The sequence below is a fragment of the Hyperolius riggenbachi genome, chromosome 12 (genome assembly GCF_040937935.1).
Source record: "Hyperolius riggenbachi isolate aHypRig1 chromosome 12, aHypRig1.pri, whole genome shotgun sequence".
NCBI lineage: Eukaryota > Metazoa > Chordata > Amphibia > Anura > Hyperoliidae > Hyperolius > Hyperolius riggenbachi.
In genome coordinates, this window is record NC_090657.1 from 222,089,702 (window position 1) to 222,108,271 (window position 18,570).

At 51.3% G+C, this 18,570-nt stretch overlaps 1 protein-coding gene across 2 annotated transcripts in view; it reads right to left on the minus strand.

The window, feature by feature from the left end:
• LOC137541147 (E3 ubiquitin/ISG15 ligase TRIM25-like) overlaps positions 1 to 18,570 on the minus strand; it is a 39,316-nt gene that overhangs the window by 17,922 nt on the left and 2,824 nt on the right. The gene's annotated exons all lie outside the window — the stretch shown is intronic.

Consider the following 18,570-nt stretch of genomic DNA (forward strand, 5'->3'; position numbering starts at 1 on the left):
CTCTTGGCGGGGAGCATACAACAGCCTGTGGGGTGAAGTGGTTCTCAAAAAATTGACAATCTATCACACACCATTCAATTTCTAGAAAAAAGGATCAGGAAAATCAGTCACTCCTGTTTGACTATAATAAAAATAATAATAATAATAAAAAAAAAAAACTGGAAAGAAATTTCTTGCTTGAATTAAAAAACAAAAACAAAACCCTATTTAATTTTCTATACTACCGATTGTTTTTCTCGAATTACTATAAGGCTGGTTTCACAGTGGGACGTTAAAGTCCCACGTTACAGCAACCAGTAACGCAGCCTAACTCACAGCTCTGTAAAATCAATTGTGCTGTTCACAGTGCCTAAGTTGTGTTACATAGTAACGCAGCACGTTTAAAGATAACCTAAAGTAAAAACAAAATGGGATTAACTCACCTGGGGCTTCCCTCAGCCCCCTGCAGACGATCGGAGCCATCGCAGCTCCGCTCCGATGGCCCAGGACCCGCCGGCGAACACTTCTATTTTAGCCGTCACCGGCCGACAGGCATGGGAACGCGAGTGATTCTTCGCATTCCCAGCCTGTATATCGCCCCCTATGCTGCTATTGCGGCCTCCTGGCCGGCGGGTCCAGAAGCATCGGACCGGAGCTGCGAGGGCACCGATCGTCTGCAGGTTATTGGCTGTTGTTATTGGCAGATTTCCCCACAAATGCAATGTTATTGGCAGATTTCCCCACAAATGCAATCTAATTGGCAGAAGATTTTCCCACAAATGCAATCTCGTTGGCAGATTTCCTCACAAATGCAATCTCACTGGCAGATTTCCCCACAAATGCAATTTCACTGGCAGGACAGATTTCCCCACAAAATGCATTGTTATTGGCAGACGATTTCCCCACAAACTGACCAGAGTGGACTGGACTGACCTGAAGTGACCACGGCAGTACGGCAGGCTCTCACTCGCTGCTGCTGCTGGCTTAGGCACTAGCGGGCCTAGTAGTCTGGCGGAGCGACTGGCAGTGGCTAGTGGCTACATAGCTATGGGTGCGGCTGCCTCTGGGTCGGCTCCTCCCCCCGCCAAGCGTGATGGACGGGCTGCCTCTGTTCCCGCTGCGCCGACGTCTACGTGTCACATGTAACGTGTGACATCACTGCCGCTGCGTTACAGGCAGCGCCAGCTTTAGGGAGATTAGAACTAAGGGAGATGGAGGAGATCGGGCCAAAAAGGAGGACATTTGGCTGTCCTCCCTTGCCTTCTGCCGGACGGAGTACCACAGGTCCAAAAACTGGACTGTCCGGTGGAAATCTGGACGGATGGCCACCCTAGTGGCCAGCCACATGGATAATTAATATTCACTGCACTGCAGAGACTCAAGGTAGGACTGTAGTGTTGTTCGGATCATGAACGAATCGTTCATTTGATCGGGATCTTTTTTGTGAGTCGAATCATCCGGATCATCACAATGAAAGATTCGGTTCACAGTGGATGTTTGTCTGGAAGAAACAGGAACATACAGAATGTACAGTGCAGGGGAAGTCCTGTCCTGCTAGTCATTTCACCTAGTCTGCTTCCCTAGTAAAATGATTCAAATTATTCAGTTCAAAGATCCGGATCTTTTTAATGATCCGATTCAAATGATCTGAATCCTTAAAAAGAACCGGACTTCCTATTACTAACCTGGAGCGGCTGCTTTGAGAGCTGCATAACGCAGCTCAATCTGACGTCCAACTTCAACACCACCATGTGTTGCGTTAGGGGCACGTTATGCGACCTTTAGGCTGGTTTCACAGTGGGACGTTGCGTTTTAGGGGACGTTATGGTCGCATAACGTGCCCCCAACGCAACGCCTGGTGGTGTTGGAGCAGGACGCTACCAAGAGCCGCATTACAAGCAGCTCTCGGTGTGCCTGCTCTGTCGGAGGCACTGCGGAGACCACGTGAGCGGAGCTCTCCGCATCACGTGGTCCCGCCAGCCAATCCGCGGCCGCTCCAGGATGTAAACACTGCAAGTGCAGTGAATAATAAGTAGCCATGTGCCTGGCTACGTAGCGGCCTCTACCCGCCTCCTCTCCGCCCATAAAATGAAAAAAAACAACAACCCCTACTGAGCATGTGCAAACTGTCTAACGCGGCTTAGCCGCGTATAAAGTACAGCATGCAGTACGTTATGTAGATGTGCTGCGTTACAATGTAACGCAACGTGGGCACTGTGAACAGCCCATTGATTTTTCATTGCTGTGCGTTGGGGTGCGTTACAGGCTGCTCTAATGTGCGCCTGTAACGTCTCACTGTGAAAGCAGCCTAAATGTCCCCTAAAACGCAACGTCTTGGTGGGAAAGAGGCCTAAAGTCAAATATCTTTATTGTATCGTGTGAGGGCTACTTTAAGGCTGCTTACACTCTAAGACGTTACAGGCGCACGTTAGTGCAGCCTGTAACGCTCCCCCAACGCACAGCAATGTAACACAAGTGGGCTGTTCACACACGGTCTTCCGAAAGTGCAGCATGCTACGGCGTTACAGCGGCTTAAGCCGCGTTAGATTGTTTGCACATGCTCAGTCATGTTGGGGAGGAGCTAATTAATATTCACTGCACGTTGTGACGTGCAGTGTTTACTTCCTGGTGCGGCCGCTCTGTGCGGCGATTGGCCGGCGGGACCACGTGATGCCGCATGCGTCCAAGAGTGCGCATCACGGACGCCAGAGTGAGCTGCACAACGCGGCTCACTCTGACGTCCACATCGAAGAGCACCAGGCCTTGCGTTAGGTGCACGTTATGCAACCTTAACGTAGCACCTAACGCAACGTCTTGGTGTGCAAGTAGCCTTAGGGCTCTTTCACAGTGCGACGTTACAGTCGCACGTTATAAAATACTTTAACGCAGAGTAACGCACAGCAATGCAAAGTCTATGCGACATTCACAGTGCACACGTTGCGTTAGTGTGTAATGTGTAGTGTTATTAGAAAGTGCTGCATGCTGTGCGTGTAGCAATGATTCTGCTGCGTTACTTGTGTTGCACATGCTCAGTAATGTTTTTTTTTCCGTTTTTAAAATGTTCCGCATGCGCCGTTTTCGTTCCATAGTAAATACATTTTCTAACGTGCGACTTTAACGTCGCACTATGAAAGTGTATATGCATTGCATTAGGGCCGCGTTGTGCGACCTTAATGTCACATCAAACGCAACGTCCTACTGTGTAAGTAGCCTTAGGGTAGATCTTTGGACCGATTCACGTATCCCGTCACATTGTTTAGGGCTGTTTTATACTAGACGCGTTTTACGGTTCTGTGTTTTGCGAACCATTTTCAATCTTATGCAAATTGTAAAATGCAAAGACAACTTCAAAGAAAAGAAAATCGCGGGAACCCTATTATATAATTGAGATCAGAATTTGCTCTGATTTTGCACAATCGCAACATCCTGCTTTTCTCCTTTGTGCTGAGAAAATTGCAAAACCCAATCACTGAAAAATCGCAAAAAAAAACGGCATTGTATTTTGCAATTTGCAGTGTAAAGCAGCTCTTAAAGGGAACCTAAACCGAGAAGGATATTTATTTTTCCTTTAAAAATAATACCAGTTGCCTGACTCTCCTGCTGATCCTGTGTCTCTAATACTTTTAGCCACAGCCCCTGAACAAGCATGCAGAGCAGGTGCTCTGACTGAACTCAGACTGGATTAGCTGCATGCTTGTTTCAGGTGTGTGATTCAGCCACTACTGCAGCCAAAGAGATCAGCAGGACTGCCAAGCAACTGGTATTGTATAAAAGGGAACGTACATATGCCTCTTAGTTAGGGTTCCCTTTAATAGTCACTTGTGTTTGAATCCGTAATAAGCGACTGCTATCATTCAGTGACTCCCTCTCACTTTCTGCTTATCACCCCCTTCCCCTCCACATAGATCAGAACACACTGCTTGGCTGTAACAACGTTGTGTCAGTACATCGCTCACTCCTAAAACTATCACCTGCCATGATCACTATCTGTTCGGGAGGCAGTTATTAGCACCTGTGGGGTCCTGTGACATAGCTCTGCTGGAATGCTGCTGCCCTGCAGTCACTGTCAGGAGTCCCCTGAGGTCCCCCTTCTCTATAGTGACACAGAGGGGCAGATTTCTCTGCGATTGTCCTGAGTGACAATGGTGTGTGACAGCTCTAGTGACATTATATTTAGTGCCCTGCTTGGAATGATCAGCTTGCTGGCGGCTCTATATTCTAGCCAGGAATTTGGCCCTAGTCACCTGTTTCTACCAACTGGACCCCGACGGGCCGAGGAGCGGAGTCTGCAAACACAAATATTTCTCTGCCCCTCTAAATCCCGAGCGCTCTCAGAGGAGGAGGTTCAGCCAATCCTAAAATATCTGCGGGTTCCTGTGTGTGCTGATTCTGCAGGTCTGCGGTCTGCTGGGGGACAGAGTGGTGACCGCATGACAGGTGTTCAGATCCCAGGAGGGAACACGCCTCCCTCCACTTATCAGGTATAATCCCTATCCAAGGTCTGGCTGTCAGTCAGTATGGACAGTCCAAGCTGAGGACTCACAAGTCAAGTTGTGGGCATAAAGTCCGTGGAACAAACTGTTATTATTATTATTATTGATGATTCACACTACAGAGCGCATACACAAACGCAATTTCGTGCATGTCTTGTCATCGCACGGCCATCGCACATAATACATGTTGTGCTGCGCTAGAGCGCAGATGTCGGCATCCGTACCCATCGGGAAACGTGTGCCTTGTACGATAAAATGTTCCCAGAAGCGTTACATCGTATTACATTGTAACACATGAGAACGCACACCTGTAATGTGTATAGTAATATGAAAATCCATGGACTGTCATGTTGCCATGTGGATCGTACACCATGTGCGTTGCGTCAAAACTGACAGCGCAGCACATAGTGTGAATGAGACCTGGGTGTTTACATAACACTGACATCTTCCGCAGAGCTGTACAGAGCACATAGTCATGTCACTCACTGCCTGTCCTCAGAGGAGCTCACAGTCTATTCCAGGCATGGTCAAACTCGGCCCTCCAGCTGTTACGGAACTACAAGTCCCACAATGCATCTGCCTCTACAGGGAGTGCAGAATTATTAGGCAAATGAGTATTTTGACCACATCATCCTCTTTATGCATGTTGTCTTACTCCAAGCTGTATAGGCTCGAAAGCCTACTACCAATTAAGCATATTAGGTGATGTGCATCTCTGTAATGAGAAGGGGTGTGGTCTAATGACATCAACACCCTATATCAGGTGTGCATAATTATTAGGCAACTTCCTTTCCTTTGGCAAAATGGGTCAAAAGAAGGACTTGATAGGCTCAGAAAAGTCAAAAATAGTGAGATATCTTGCAGAGGGATGCAGCACTCTTAAAATTGCAAAGCTTCTGGAGCGTGATCATCGAACAATCAAGCGTTTCTTTCAAAATAGTCAACAGGGTCGCAAGAAGCGTGTGGAAAAACCAAGGCGCAAAATAACTGCCCATGAACTGAGAAAAGTCAAGCGTGCAGCTGCCAAGATGCCACTTGCCACCAGTTTGGCCATATTTCAGAGCTGCAGCATCACTGGAGTGCCCAAAAGCACAAGGTGTGCAATACTCAGAGACATGGCCAAGGTAAGAAAGGCTGAAAGATGACCACCACTGAACAAGAAACACAAGCTGAAACGTCAAGACTGGGCCAAGAAATATCTCAAGACTGATTTTTCTAAGGTTTTATGGACTGATGAAATGAGAGTGAGTCTTGATGGGCCAGATGGATGGGCCTGTGGCTGGATTGGTAAAGGGCAGAGAGCTCCAGTCCGACTCAGACGCCAGCAAGGTGGAGGTGGAGTACTGGTTTGGGCTGGTATCATCAAAGATGAGCTTGTGGGGCCTTTTCGGGAAGAGGATGGAGTCAAGCTCAACTCCCAGTCCTACTGCCAGTTTCTGGAAGACACCTTCTTCAAGCAGTGGTACAGGAAGAAGTCTGCATCCTTCAAGAAAAACATGATTTTCATGCAGGACAATGCTCCATCACACGCGTCCAAGTACTCCACAGCGTGGCTGGCAAGAAAGGATATAAGGGCTGGTGCACACCAAAACCCGCTAGCAGATCCGCAAAATGCTAGCAGATTTTTAAACGCTTTTTTTTATTTTTATGAGGCGTTTTGCTAGCGTTTTGCGGATTGCTGCTGCGGTTTTCAGTATAGTAGATTTCATATATTGTTACAGTAAAGCTGTTACTGAACAGCTTCTGTAACAAAAACGCCTGCAAAACCGCTCTGAAGTGCCGTTTTTCAGAGCGGTTTGCGTTTTTCCTATACTTAACATTGAGGCAGAAACGCATCCGAAATCCAAAAAATGCCTCACCCAGGCATTTTTCGTTTCTGCAAAACGCCTGCCGCTCTGGTGTGCACCACCCCATTGAGATACATTGACCAAGCAGATCCGCAGCCGCAAGCGGATCTGAAAACGCCCAAAAAGCCGCTCGGTGTGCACCAGCCGTAAAAGAAGAAAAACTAATGACATGGCCTCCTTGTTCACCTGATCTGAACCCCATTGAGAACCTGTGGTCCATCATAAAATGTGAGATTTACAAGGAGGGAAAACAGTACACCTCTCTGAACAGTGTCTGGGAGGCTGTGGTTGCTGCTGCACGCAATGCTGATGGTGAACAGATGAAAACACTGACAGAATCCATGGATGGCAGGCTTTTGAGTGTCCTTGCAAAGAAAGGTGGCTATATTGGTCACTGATTTGTTTTTGTTTTGTTATTGAATGTCAGAAATGTAGATTTGTAAATGTTGAAATGTTATATTGGTTTCACTGGTAAAAATAAATAATTGGGTATATATTTGTTTTTTGTTAAGTTGCCTAATAATTATGCAAAGATATTCCCCTAAAATAGCTAAAACTAAAAACAAACTAAAAACTACTTTCAAAAATATTCAGCTTTGATATTAATGAGTTTTTTGGGTTCATTGAGAACATGGTTGTTGTTCAATAATAAAATTATTCCTCAAAACTACAACTTGCCTAATAATTCTGTATGAGTCATGACTGTGGCTGTCAGACTTCTGCAATGCATTGTGGGACTTGTAGTTCCTTAATAGCTGGAGGGCCAAGTTTGCCCACGCCTGGTCTAGTCCCTACCATAGTCATAGTCAAATGTCCTACCATATTATTATTATGTATTTATATAGCACTGCGCAAAAAAAGTGGGATCAGCGCATCACCAGGCCGCCTCTGAATGGCCTCTGCTCAGAGATGCGCTGAGCCCCCCCAGAAACTGCAAACGCACCTTGAACCCAAACAGAGGCTCTGCATATACACCAAAGGAAAACTATTAAGTGGGAGCAGCTGACCAGAAATAAATCAATCAAACATAGCAAAGAAATGAACAGCGCTACTTAAAAACAGATGAGTGCTTACCTGCAAAAAAGTGCACACCCCACTCATGGGATTCAAATACACAATGAGCATACACATGACCTGTCTACCACTTGGAGGATGTTAGTTTCACTAACAAGCTTGCATGCAATTTGTTAAGTACTTGTCCCTCCCACTGTCGAAGAAGTCTTTCCTCCATGGGAGGGGACCTAACACTAACTAAATTCTACCTATGCATATGCATAGCCTGGGCGCGCTACCAGTAAAATTGAGAATTGCGCAAAAAAAGTGGGATCAGCGCATCACCAGGCCCATGGAGGAAAGACTTCTTCGACAGTGGGAGGGACAAGTACCTAACAAATTGCAAATTGTTAGTGAAACTAACATCCTCCAAGTGGTAGACAGGTCATGTGTATGCTCATTGTGTATTTGAATCCCATGAGTGGGGTGTGCACTTTTTTGCAGGTAAGCACTCATCTGTTTTTAAGTAGCGCTGTTCATTTCTTTGCTATGTTTGATTGATTTATTTCTGGTCAGCTGCTCCCACTTAATAGTTTTCCTTTGGTGTATATGCAGAGCCTCTGTTTGGGTTCAAGGTGCGTTTGCAGTTTCTGGGGGGGCTCAGCGCATCTCTGAGCAGAGGCCATTCAGAGGCGGCCTGGTGATGCGCTGATCCCACTTTTTTTGCGCAATTCTCAATTTTACTGGTAGCGCGCCCAGGCTATGCATATGCATAGGTAGAATTTAGTTAGTGTTAGGTCCCCTCCCATGGAGGAAAGACTTCTTCGACAGTGGGAGGGACAAGTACCTAACAAATTGCAAATTGTTAGTGAAACTAACATCCTCCAAGTGGTAGACAGGTCATGTGTATGCTCATTGTGTATTTGAATCCCATGAGTGGGGTGTGCACTTTTTTGCAGGTAAGCACTCATCTGTTTTTAAGTAGCGCTGTTCATTTCTTTGCTATGTTTGATTTATATAGCACTGACATCTTCTGCAGCACTTTACCAAGCACATACGGTAGTCATGTCACTGACCAGAGCTGGGACAAGGTCCTCCAGCACCCAAGGCTGAGACACCAAAGTGCGCCCCTTCATCCCTCCCACCCCAGCTGTCACACACTGATTGCTATTAGACTAAGAGGCCCCTCCCCCATCCCTCCCACCCCAGCCGTCACACACTGATTGCTATTACACTAAGAGGGCCACAGGGCCCACAACCTCCCCAACACCTTAATATCTAGTTATCTGGCTTGCAGTCACTGCTATGTATCCCCTTTTCTTATTTCTTTCTGCTTCATACACCATTAGGAATGACAGCTGAATGAATTGTGCGCCTCCTCCTACACTGCGCCCTGAGGCTGGAGCCTCTCCAGCCTATGCCTCGGCCCGGCCCTGTCACTGACTGTCCTCAGAGGAGCTAACAATCTAATCCTACCATAGTCATAGTCTAATGTCCTACCATATTATTATTATTATGTATTTATATAGCACTGACATCTTCTGCAGCACTTTACAGAGTTCATAGTCATTTCACTGACTGTCCTCAGAGGAGCTCACAGTCTAATCCCTACCATAGTCATATTCTAATGTCCTACCATATTATTATTATATATTAATATAGCACTGACATCTTCTGCAGCACATTACAGAGTACATAGTCATGTCCCTGACTGTCCTCAGAGCAGCTCACAATCTAGTCCCTGCCATAGTCATATGTCTACGTATGTATCGCGCAGATGTATGTGTCATAGCCTAGGGCCAGTTTAGGAGGAAGCCAATTAACTTATCTGTATGTTTTTGGTGGTGTGGGGGGAAACTGGTGTGCCCGGAGGAAACTCACACAGACAATGGGAGAACATACAAACTCCATGCAGATACTGCCCTGGCTGGGACTCAAACCAGGGATCCAGCGCTGCAAGGCGAGAGCACTAACCACTATACCACCCTGCTACCCACGATCCACAGATCAGGGTAATACTGTTATAATTAAAGCCGTTTTCCACTATGGCCGCGTGCGTCTCGCAAGTACGCATCATCTGAATGGTGTCATGCGTGGCTATAGGGATTCCGATGTGTGCTGCTGACCTCGGACCGCAAGGCTACTGACGGAATAGCCAGTGTTTCCCTGCTCAAATCACTTGCGGGGAAACGCTGCGGATTTTGCTGCGGGGGAAGCAGGCCTCACTGATAGAATATGGTACAGCATAGTGTGAAAATACAGAGACTGCAGGCATTACATACAAATATCCAGCATCACAATGCTTGTTAGATCTAGAGGCAGCACGGTGGCGTAAGCCTGGTACACACCTTCAATTATGATTGACCAATCACTGATCAATTTTACCACCTCCATGGAGTATGAGAATTTAAGATTGGCCAATCACAATTGAAGGTGTGTACCAGACTTTAGTATTTATAAATCTCATCGTACAGTCGGGAGATGTATGGCCACCGTAACCTGCAGTTGTGTGTTGGGAAAAGCTTGTAGTTAACCTGTGAGATCTAAAAAGTTAGATACTTACCAAGATCCTCCCGAGGCCTCCTCAAGCGCTGAGACCCCCGACGCTTGCGGGTGTGTTGCCACACTGTGATTGCGCAGCAGCGCGATCCCTCTCAAACTTCAGTGGAAAAAAGGTGAGCGCAAAGTAGTTTGTGCTACAGTATGGGTGCAGACAGGTCGCACATGCACAATAGAACGGACCTGATTGGGCTTGGCCGAGTGCAGACAGGTTGCGCATGCACAATAGCACGAACCTGATTGGGCTTGGCTGAGTGCAGACAGGTCGCGCATGCACAATAGCACGGACCTGATTGGGCTTGGCCGAGTGCAGACAGGTCGCGCATGCACAATAGCACGGACCTGATTGTGCTTGGCTGAGTGCAGACAGGTCGCGCATGCACAATAGAACGGACCTGATTGGGCTTGGCTGAGTGCAGACAGGTCGCGCATGAACAATAGCACGAACCTGATTGGTCTTGGCCGAGTGCAGACAGGTCGCACATGCACAATAGCACGGACCTGATTGGGCTTGGCTGAGTGCAGACAGGTCGCGCATGCACAATAGCACGGACCTGATTGGGCTTGGCCGAGTGCAGACAGGTTGCGCATGCACAATAGAACGGACCTGATTGGGCTTGGCTGAGTGCAGACAGGTCGCGCATGAACAATAGCACGAACCTGATTGGTCTTGGCCGAGTGCAGACAGGTCGCACATGCACAATAGCATGGACCTGATTGGGCTTGGCTGAGTGCAGACAGGTCGCGCATGCACAATAGCACGGACCTGATTGGGCTTGGCCGAGTGCAGACAGGTCGCGCATGCACAATAGCACGGACCTGATTGGGCTTGGCCGAGTGCACACAGGTCGCGCATGCACGATAGCATGGACCTGATTGGGCTTGGCAGAGTGCAGACAGGTCGCGCATGCACAATAGCACGGACCTGATTGGGCTTGGCCGAGTGCAGACAGGTCGCGCATGCACGATAGCACGGACCTGATTGGGCTTGGCTGAGTGCAGACAGGTCGCGCATGCACGATAGCACGGACCTGATTGGGCTTGGCTGAGTGCAGACAGGTTGCGCATGCACAATAGCATGGACCTGATTGGGCTTGGCTGAGTGCAGACAGGTCGCGCATGCACAATAGCGCGGACCTGATTGGGCTTGGCCGAGTGCAGACAGGTTGCGCATGCACAATAGCATGGACCTGATTGGGCTTGGCCGAGTGCAGACAGGTTGCGCATGCACAATAGCACAGACCTGATTGGGCTTGGCCGAGTGCAGACAGGTTGCGCATGCACGATAGCACGGACCTGATTGGTCTTGGCCGAGTGCAGACAGGTCGCACATGCACAATAGCACGGACCTGATTGGGCTTGGCCGAGTGCAGACAGGTTGCGCATGCACAATAGCACAAACCTGATTGGGCTTGGCTGAGTGCAGACAGGTCGCGCATGCACAATAGCACGAACCTGATTGGGCTTGGCTGAGTGCACACAGGTCGCGCATGCACAATAGAACGGACCTGATTGGGCTTGGCCGAGTGCAGACAGGTTGCGCATGCACAATAGAACGGACCTGATTGGGCTTGGCCGAGTGCAGACAGGTTGCGCATGCACAATAGCACGGACCTGATTGGGCTTGGCCGAGTGCAGACAGGTTGCGCATGCACAATAGAACGGACCTGATTGGGCTTGGCCGAGTGCAGACAGGTTGCGCATGCACAATAGCACGGACCTGATTGGGCTTGGCTGAGTGCAGACAGGTCGCGCATGCACAATAGCACGGACCTGATTGGGCTTGGCCGAGTGCAGACAGGTTGCGCATGCACAATAGCACGGACCTGATTGGGCTTGGCCGAGTGCAGACAGGTTGCGCATGCACAATAGCACGGACCTGATTGGGCTTGGCCGAGTGCAGACAGGTCGCGCATGCACGATAGCACGGACCTGATTGGGCTTGGCTGAGTGCAGACAGGTCGCGCATGCACGATAGCACGGACCTGATTGGGCTTGGCTGAGTGCAGACAGGTCGCGCATGCACAATAGCACGGACCTGATTGGGCTTGACTGAGTGCAGACAGGTCGCGCATGCACAATAGCACGGACCTGATTGGGCTTGGCTGAGTGCAGACAGGTCGCGCACGCACAATAGAACGGACCTGATTGGGCTTGGCCGAGTGCAGACAGGTTGCGCATGCACAATAGCACGGACCTGATTGGGCTTGGCCGAGTGCAGACAGGTCGCGCATGCACAATAGAACGGACCTGATTGGGCTTGGCCGAGTGCAGACAGGTTGCGCATGCACAATAGCACGGACCTGATTGGGCTTGGCCGAGTGCAGACAGGTCGCGCATGCACAATAGCACGGACCTGATTGGGCTTGGCCGAGTGCAGACAGGTCGCGCATGCACAATAGCACGGACCTGATTGGGCTTGGCCGAGTGCAGACAGGTTGCGCATGCACAATAGCACGGACCTGATTGGGCTTGGCAGAGTGCAGACAGGTCGCGCATGCACAATAGCACGGACCTGATTGGGCTTGGCCGAGTACAGACAGGTCGCGCATGCACAATAGCATGGACCTGATTGGGCTTGGCAGAGTGCAGACAGGTCGCGCATGCACAATAGCACGGACCTGTTTGGGCTTGGCCGAGTGCAGACAGGTCGCGCATGCACAATAGCATGGACCTGATTGGGCTTGGCCGAGTGCAGACAGGTCGCGCATGCACAATAGCATGGACCTGATTGGGCTTGGCCGAGTGCAGACAGGTCGCGCATGCACAATAGCATGGACCTGATTGGGCTTGGCCGAGTGCAGACAGGTCGCGCATGCACAATAGCACGGACCTGATTGGGCTTGGCCGAGTGCAGACAGGTCGCGCATGCACAATAGCACGGACCTGATTGGGCTTGGCCGAGTGCAGACAGGTCGCACATGCACAATAGCACGGACCTGATTGGGCTTGGCCGAGTGCAGACAGGTCGCGCATGCACAATAGCACGGACCTGATTGGGCTTGGCCGAGTGCAGACAGGTCGCGCATGCACAATAGCACGGACCTGATTGGGCTTGGCCGAGTGCAGACAGGTCGCGCATGCACAATATCACGGACCTGATCAGGCTCAGCCTTTTCTACCTGTGCAATAAAGTGAATGTCCCCAGCCCCGCCCCCATTACTCCTCCCGTGGCCGTGAGTGCATGCTACCTGACCTCTTCTCAATTGATGTGTGTGTAATTCGCCGCCACTGGACAACGGAAATGGAGGACCGCTTATGGGAGGCCGAAGCAGGTCATTTCGGGGCCCACGCAGTGCCGGATTTGATGCTGCAATTAAGTCTCTGTAATTCTGATATTGGCAATAGCTGGACCCCAAATTACATCCAGAGAGGGAGAAATTAAAGGGGTTCTGTGGATCTTGTAAAAAACTAAATCTGACACTTACCTGCGGCTTCTATCGGCCCCCTGCAGCTGTCCCGCGCTGTCCTCTACGATCCGCCGTTCCCCGCCACCGTTTACCGTCCAATTATTCATCTAACTAGACAAATACAACTAAGCCTGCGCAGCCATGCGTGTCCTAGCTACCGCTCGCGTCTCCGGGAGACTCCTGCGCAGTACGAGAAAATTTTGTACTGCGCCTGCGCAGGAGGCTCCTGGAGACACGCAAGCGAGGACGCGCACGGCCGCGCAGGAGCAGTTGCATTTGTTTAGTTAGACGAATAATTGGACGGTAAACGGTGGCGGGGAACGGCGGATCGTAGAAGACAGCGCGGGACAGCTGCAGGGGGCCGGGAGAAGCCGCAGGTAAGTGTCAGATTTAGTTTTTTACAAGATCCACAGAACCCCTTTAAAGTGAACCTCCTGACTAAACATCTACTCAGCAGCACTGAAAAGGCTTTGCGTTTCTTTAACAGTTTCACAGCATCAGAACTTTGTTTCTCTTACCCAAGCCTCATTTTTAGCTGCACAGAAGAAAACTGCCCAGGCTTTTTTCCCCTGATGCTGTGCAAAGCATGATGGGATTTCTGATGTTGTTCTTCTCGTTCTGCTGTTTTGGCACAGATTTTATTTTTATTTTGAATTTGAGATTTGAAGCCTAGCGTGTGCAGCTGGGAGGGGTGACCAGGACACAGGACAGTTTTCTACTGTGTCTCATGCTCCCTGCCACCCAGGACCCAGTGCTGCAAGGCAAGAGCGCTAACCACTACGCCACCGTGCTGCCCATAAATATAGCGAGATAAGGCAGGCAGTATGCTGAGGGGAGGGGCTACAGTGCGGAGCTACTTAAGGGGGCGAGTCTGTGGGCGGGCCAATGTTGTCAGGCGGTGGCCACGAAGGATGAAAGGCAAGGAGAGGTAATTTTGTGGTCACAGAGTTCGGTGACTGGGATGTCCGGCTGGGCTGGCAGTGGGAAAGGCTAGACTACGGTTGTCACTTAGTCGAATGCCGCTAGCGACGCACTCCCGCTGATCCAGCAAAATTTTCCATCCTGCGCATTCTAACAATTTTGGATGGTAATCGAACAAGCAACGTTTGCGTTATCGATTTCAAGCAGATTTGATCACAGTGATCTGCCATATACAGTATAGACCATGGAACTCCGGCCTGCGGAGGAAGAACAGCCTCCGCTCTGCTCCTGGAACTCCAGCCTGTGGAAGAAGGACAGCCTTCGCTCCGCTCCTGGAACTCCGGGATCTCCAGCCTACGGAGGAAGGACAGCCTCCGCTCAGCTCCTGGAACTCCGGGATCTCCAGCCTGTGGAGGAAGGACAGCCTTCGCTCTGCTCCTGGAACTCCGGGATCTCCAGCCTACGGAGGAAGGACAGCCTCCGCTCAGCTCCTGGAACTCCGGGATCTCCAGCCTGTGGAGGAAGGACAGCCTCCGCTCTGCTCCTGGAACTCCGGGATCTCCAGCCTGTGGAGGAAGGATAGCCTCCGCTCTGCTCCTGGAACTCTGGGATCTCCAGCCTGTGGAGGAAGGATAGCCTCCGCTCTGCTCCTGGAACTCCGGGATCTCCAGCCTGTGGAGGAAGGACAGCCTCCGCTCTGCTCCTGGAACTCCGGGATCTCCGGCCTGTGGAGGAAGGATAGCCTCCGCTCTGCTCCTGGAACTCCGGGATCTCCAGCTAGGGATGGTCGGAATGCCAATTTCCGATTCCGCGGTAAATCCGCATTCCGTCATGTACCAATTACCGATTCCGCTTTCCACTACCAATTTCCGCATGCGGAATTTCCGCCGTAAATCGCGGAAATTCCGCCCGAGTTTAACATCGATTTTCTCAAAAACAATAAGGTCTTTTTGAAAACTTTTTTTGCATCTTGTTCAGAAGATTCTGTTTAATAAACCCTGAAAATTTGGTGTTTCTAGGACTTACGGGGGCTTTGCTATTAACCGCTAAAGTCGGCAGATTTTTACTGTAATGTAAAATGCAGAAAACAGGCAGATGCAAATTTTCTGCATTTTACATTACAGTAAAAATCCGCCAAATTTAGCGGTTAATAGCAAAGCCCCCTTAAGTTCTAGAAACACTAAATTTTCATGGTTTATTAAACTGAATCTTATGAACAAGATGCAAAAAAAGTTTGCAAAAAGACCTTATAGTTTTTGAGAAAATCGATGTTAAAGTCGGGTGGAATTTCCGCGATTTCCGGCGGAAATTTCCGCGATTTCCGACGGAAATCTGCCTACGGCACTTGCATTACCGATTTCCGCATTCCGATGCGGAAATGCAATTTCCGATCGGAATTTCGGAAATTGCATTTCCGGGGAATCCGAATGAGCATCCCTATCTCCAGCCTGCGGAGGAAGGACAGCCTCCGCTCTGCTCCTGGAACTCCGGCCTGCAGAAGAAGGACAGTCTCCGCTCTGCTCCTGGAACTCCGGGATCTCCGGCCTGTGGAGGAAGGACAGCCTCTGCTCTACTCCTGGAACTCCGGAATCTCTGGCCTGCGGAGGAAGGACAGCCTCCACTCTGGCTCCTGGAACTCCGGGATCTTCGGCCTGCGGAGGCAGGACAGCCTCCGCTCTGTTCCTGGAACTCCGGGCTCTCTGGCCTGCGGAGGAAGGACAGCCTCCGCTCTGTTCCTGGAACTCCGGGATTGCTGGCCTGTTGAGGAAGAACAGCCTCCGCTCTGCTCCTGGTACTCCGGTCTGCGGAGGAAGGAGAGCCTCCACTCCAGCTCCTGGAACTCCGGGATCTCCGGTCTGCGGAGGAAGGACAGCCTCCACTCTGGCTCCTGGAACTCCGGCCTGCGGAGGAAGGACAGCCTCCAATCTGGCTCCTGGAACTCCGGGATCTTTGGCCTGCAGAGGAAGGACAGGCTCCACTCTGGCTCCTGGAACTCCGGGATCTTCGATCTGCGGAGGAAGGACAGCCTCCGCTCTGGCTCCTGGAACTCCGGCCTGCGGAGGAAGGACAGCCTCCGCTCTGGCTCCTGGAACTCCGGCCTGCGGAGGAAGGACAGCCTCTGCTCTGCTCCTGGAACCCTGGGATCTCCGGCCTGCGGAGGAAGGACAGCCTCCACTCTGCTCCTGGAACTCCGGGATCTTCGGTCTGCGGAGGAAGGACAGCCTCCGCTCTGCTCCTGGAACTCTGGGATCTCCGGCCTGCGGAGGAAGGACAGCCTCCGCTCTGCTCTTGGAACTCTGGGATCTCCGGCCTGCGGAGGAAGGATAGCCTCCGCTCTGGCTCCTGTAACTCCGGGATCTCCGGCCTGTGGAGGAAGGACAGCCTCCGCTTGCTCCTGGAACTCCGGGACCTCCGGCCTGTGGAGGAAGGACAGCCTCCGCTCTGGCTCCTGAAACTCCGGCCTGTGGAGGAAGGATAGCCTCCGCTCTGCTCCTGGAACTCCGGGATCTCCAGCCTGTGTAGGAAGGACAGCCTCTGCTCTGCTCCTGGAACTCCGGGATCTCCGGCCTGCGGAGGAAGGACAGCCTCCGCTCTGGCTCCTGGAACTCCGGCCTGTGGAGGAAGGATAGTCTCTGCTCTGCTCCTGGAACTCCGGGATCTCCAGCCTGTGGAGGAAGGACAGCCTCCGCTCTGCTCCTGGAACTCCGGGATCTCCAGCCTGTGTAGGAAGGACAGCCTCTGCTCTGCTCCTGGAACTCCGGGATCTCCGGCCTGCGGAGGAAGGACAGCCTCCGCTCTGGCTCCTGGAACTCCGGCCTGTGTAGGAAGGATAGTCTCTGCTCTGCTCCTGGAACTCCGGGATCTCCAGCCTGTGGAGGAAGGACAGCCTCCGCTCTGCTCCTGGAACTCCGGGATCTCCGGCCTGCGGAGGAAGGACAGCCTCCGCTCTGGCTCCTGGAACTCCGGGATCTCCGGCCTGCGGAGGAAGGACAGCCTCCGCTCTGCTCCTGGAACTCCGGGATCTCCGGCCTGCGGAGTAAGGACAGCCTCCACTCTGCTCCTGGAACTCCGGGATCTCCGGTCTGCGGAGGAAGGACAGCCTCCGCTCTGGCTCCTGGAACTTTGGGGCACTCTCTGGAGCAGCTTTTGTCATTGAGGAAGGGGCCCTTGGGCCAGAGGGGCCCTCCCTCAACTGCAGTATTAGCTCTCTATTGGAACTGTGCTCATAATAATCACTTATACAGATATTTTGAATAGTGGTAATCATTAACAAACTGTTCCCCATCCCCTTCTTGCACCTCTGACACTGTAGTTGCCATTGGCAGGTTTTGGTGTGCGGTATCAATTGTTATGTATAGAGTGCTTGGGGGGCGGCATTGTAAAACTTGCATCGGGGCCCACAGCTCCTTAGCTACGCCACTGCCGGGGGGAAGGGGAAGCGTCGGTTTTGTCCCGATATCGCTGCCGTCACCGCCACACACCTGACGGAGCACGAAGGCCCAACATCTCGCAGCATGTCCTATCCACATGCTCAACCCCAAATGTATCGCATTGATCTGGGCATGCACTTGGCAACACAGATTTTTAATCCAATTCGATAATAATTATTGAATCGGATGGTTGATTGGCCACCAAGTTTCCAGATTTATGGCTACCAGAGCAGTGTTAAAGGGACACTTAAGCCAGAAAAAAAATGAGTTTTACTCACCTGGGGCTTCTACCAGCCCCCTGCAGCAGTCCTGTGCCCTCGCAGCCACTCACTAATCCTCTGGTCCCCCGCTGCCAGCTAGTTCTGCCTCTACCAGCCCCCCGCAGCAGTCCTGTGCCCTCGCAGCCACTCACTAATCCTCTGGTCCCCCGCTGCCAGCTAGTTCTGCCTCTATCAGCCCCCTGCAGCAGTCCTGTGCCCTCGCAGCCACTCACTAATCCTCTGGTCCCCCCGCTGCCAGCTAGTTCTGCCTCTACCAGCCCCCCGCAGCAGTCCTGTGCCCTCGCAGCCACTCACTAATCCTCTGGTCCCCCGCTGCCAGCTAGTTCTGCCTCTATCAGCCCCCTGCAGCAGTCCTGTGCCCTCGCAGCCCCTCACTAATCCTCTGGTCCCCCGCTGACAGCTAGTTTCGTTCTTGCCGACAGGACTGGCCACGCGTATCTCTCCCCGCATTCCCGACTGTAATTAGCGCTATTGCAGGCCGCAACACGTACAAAAATTCACGTTGCCGCATATCTATGTGTTGGTGACGCGGCGACGTGTATCTTTGTACGCGCTGCGGCTCGCAATAGTGCTAATTGCAGTCGGGAATGCAGGGAGAGATACGCGTGGCCAGTCCTGTCAGCAAGAACGAAACTAGCTGGCAGCGGGGGACCAGA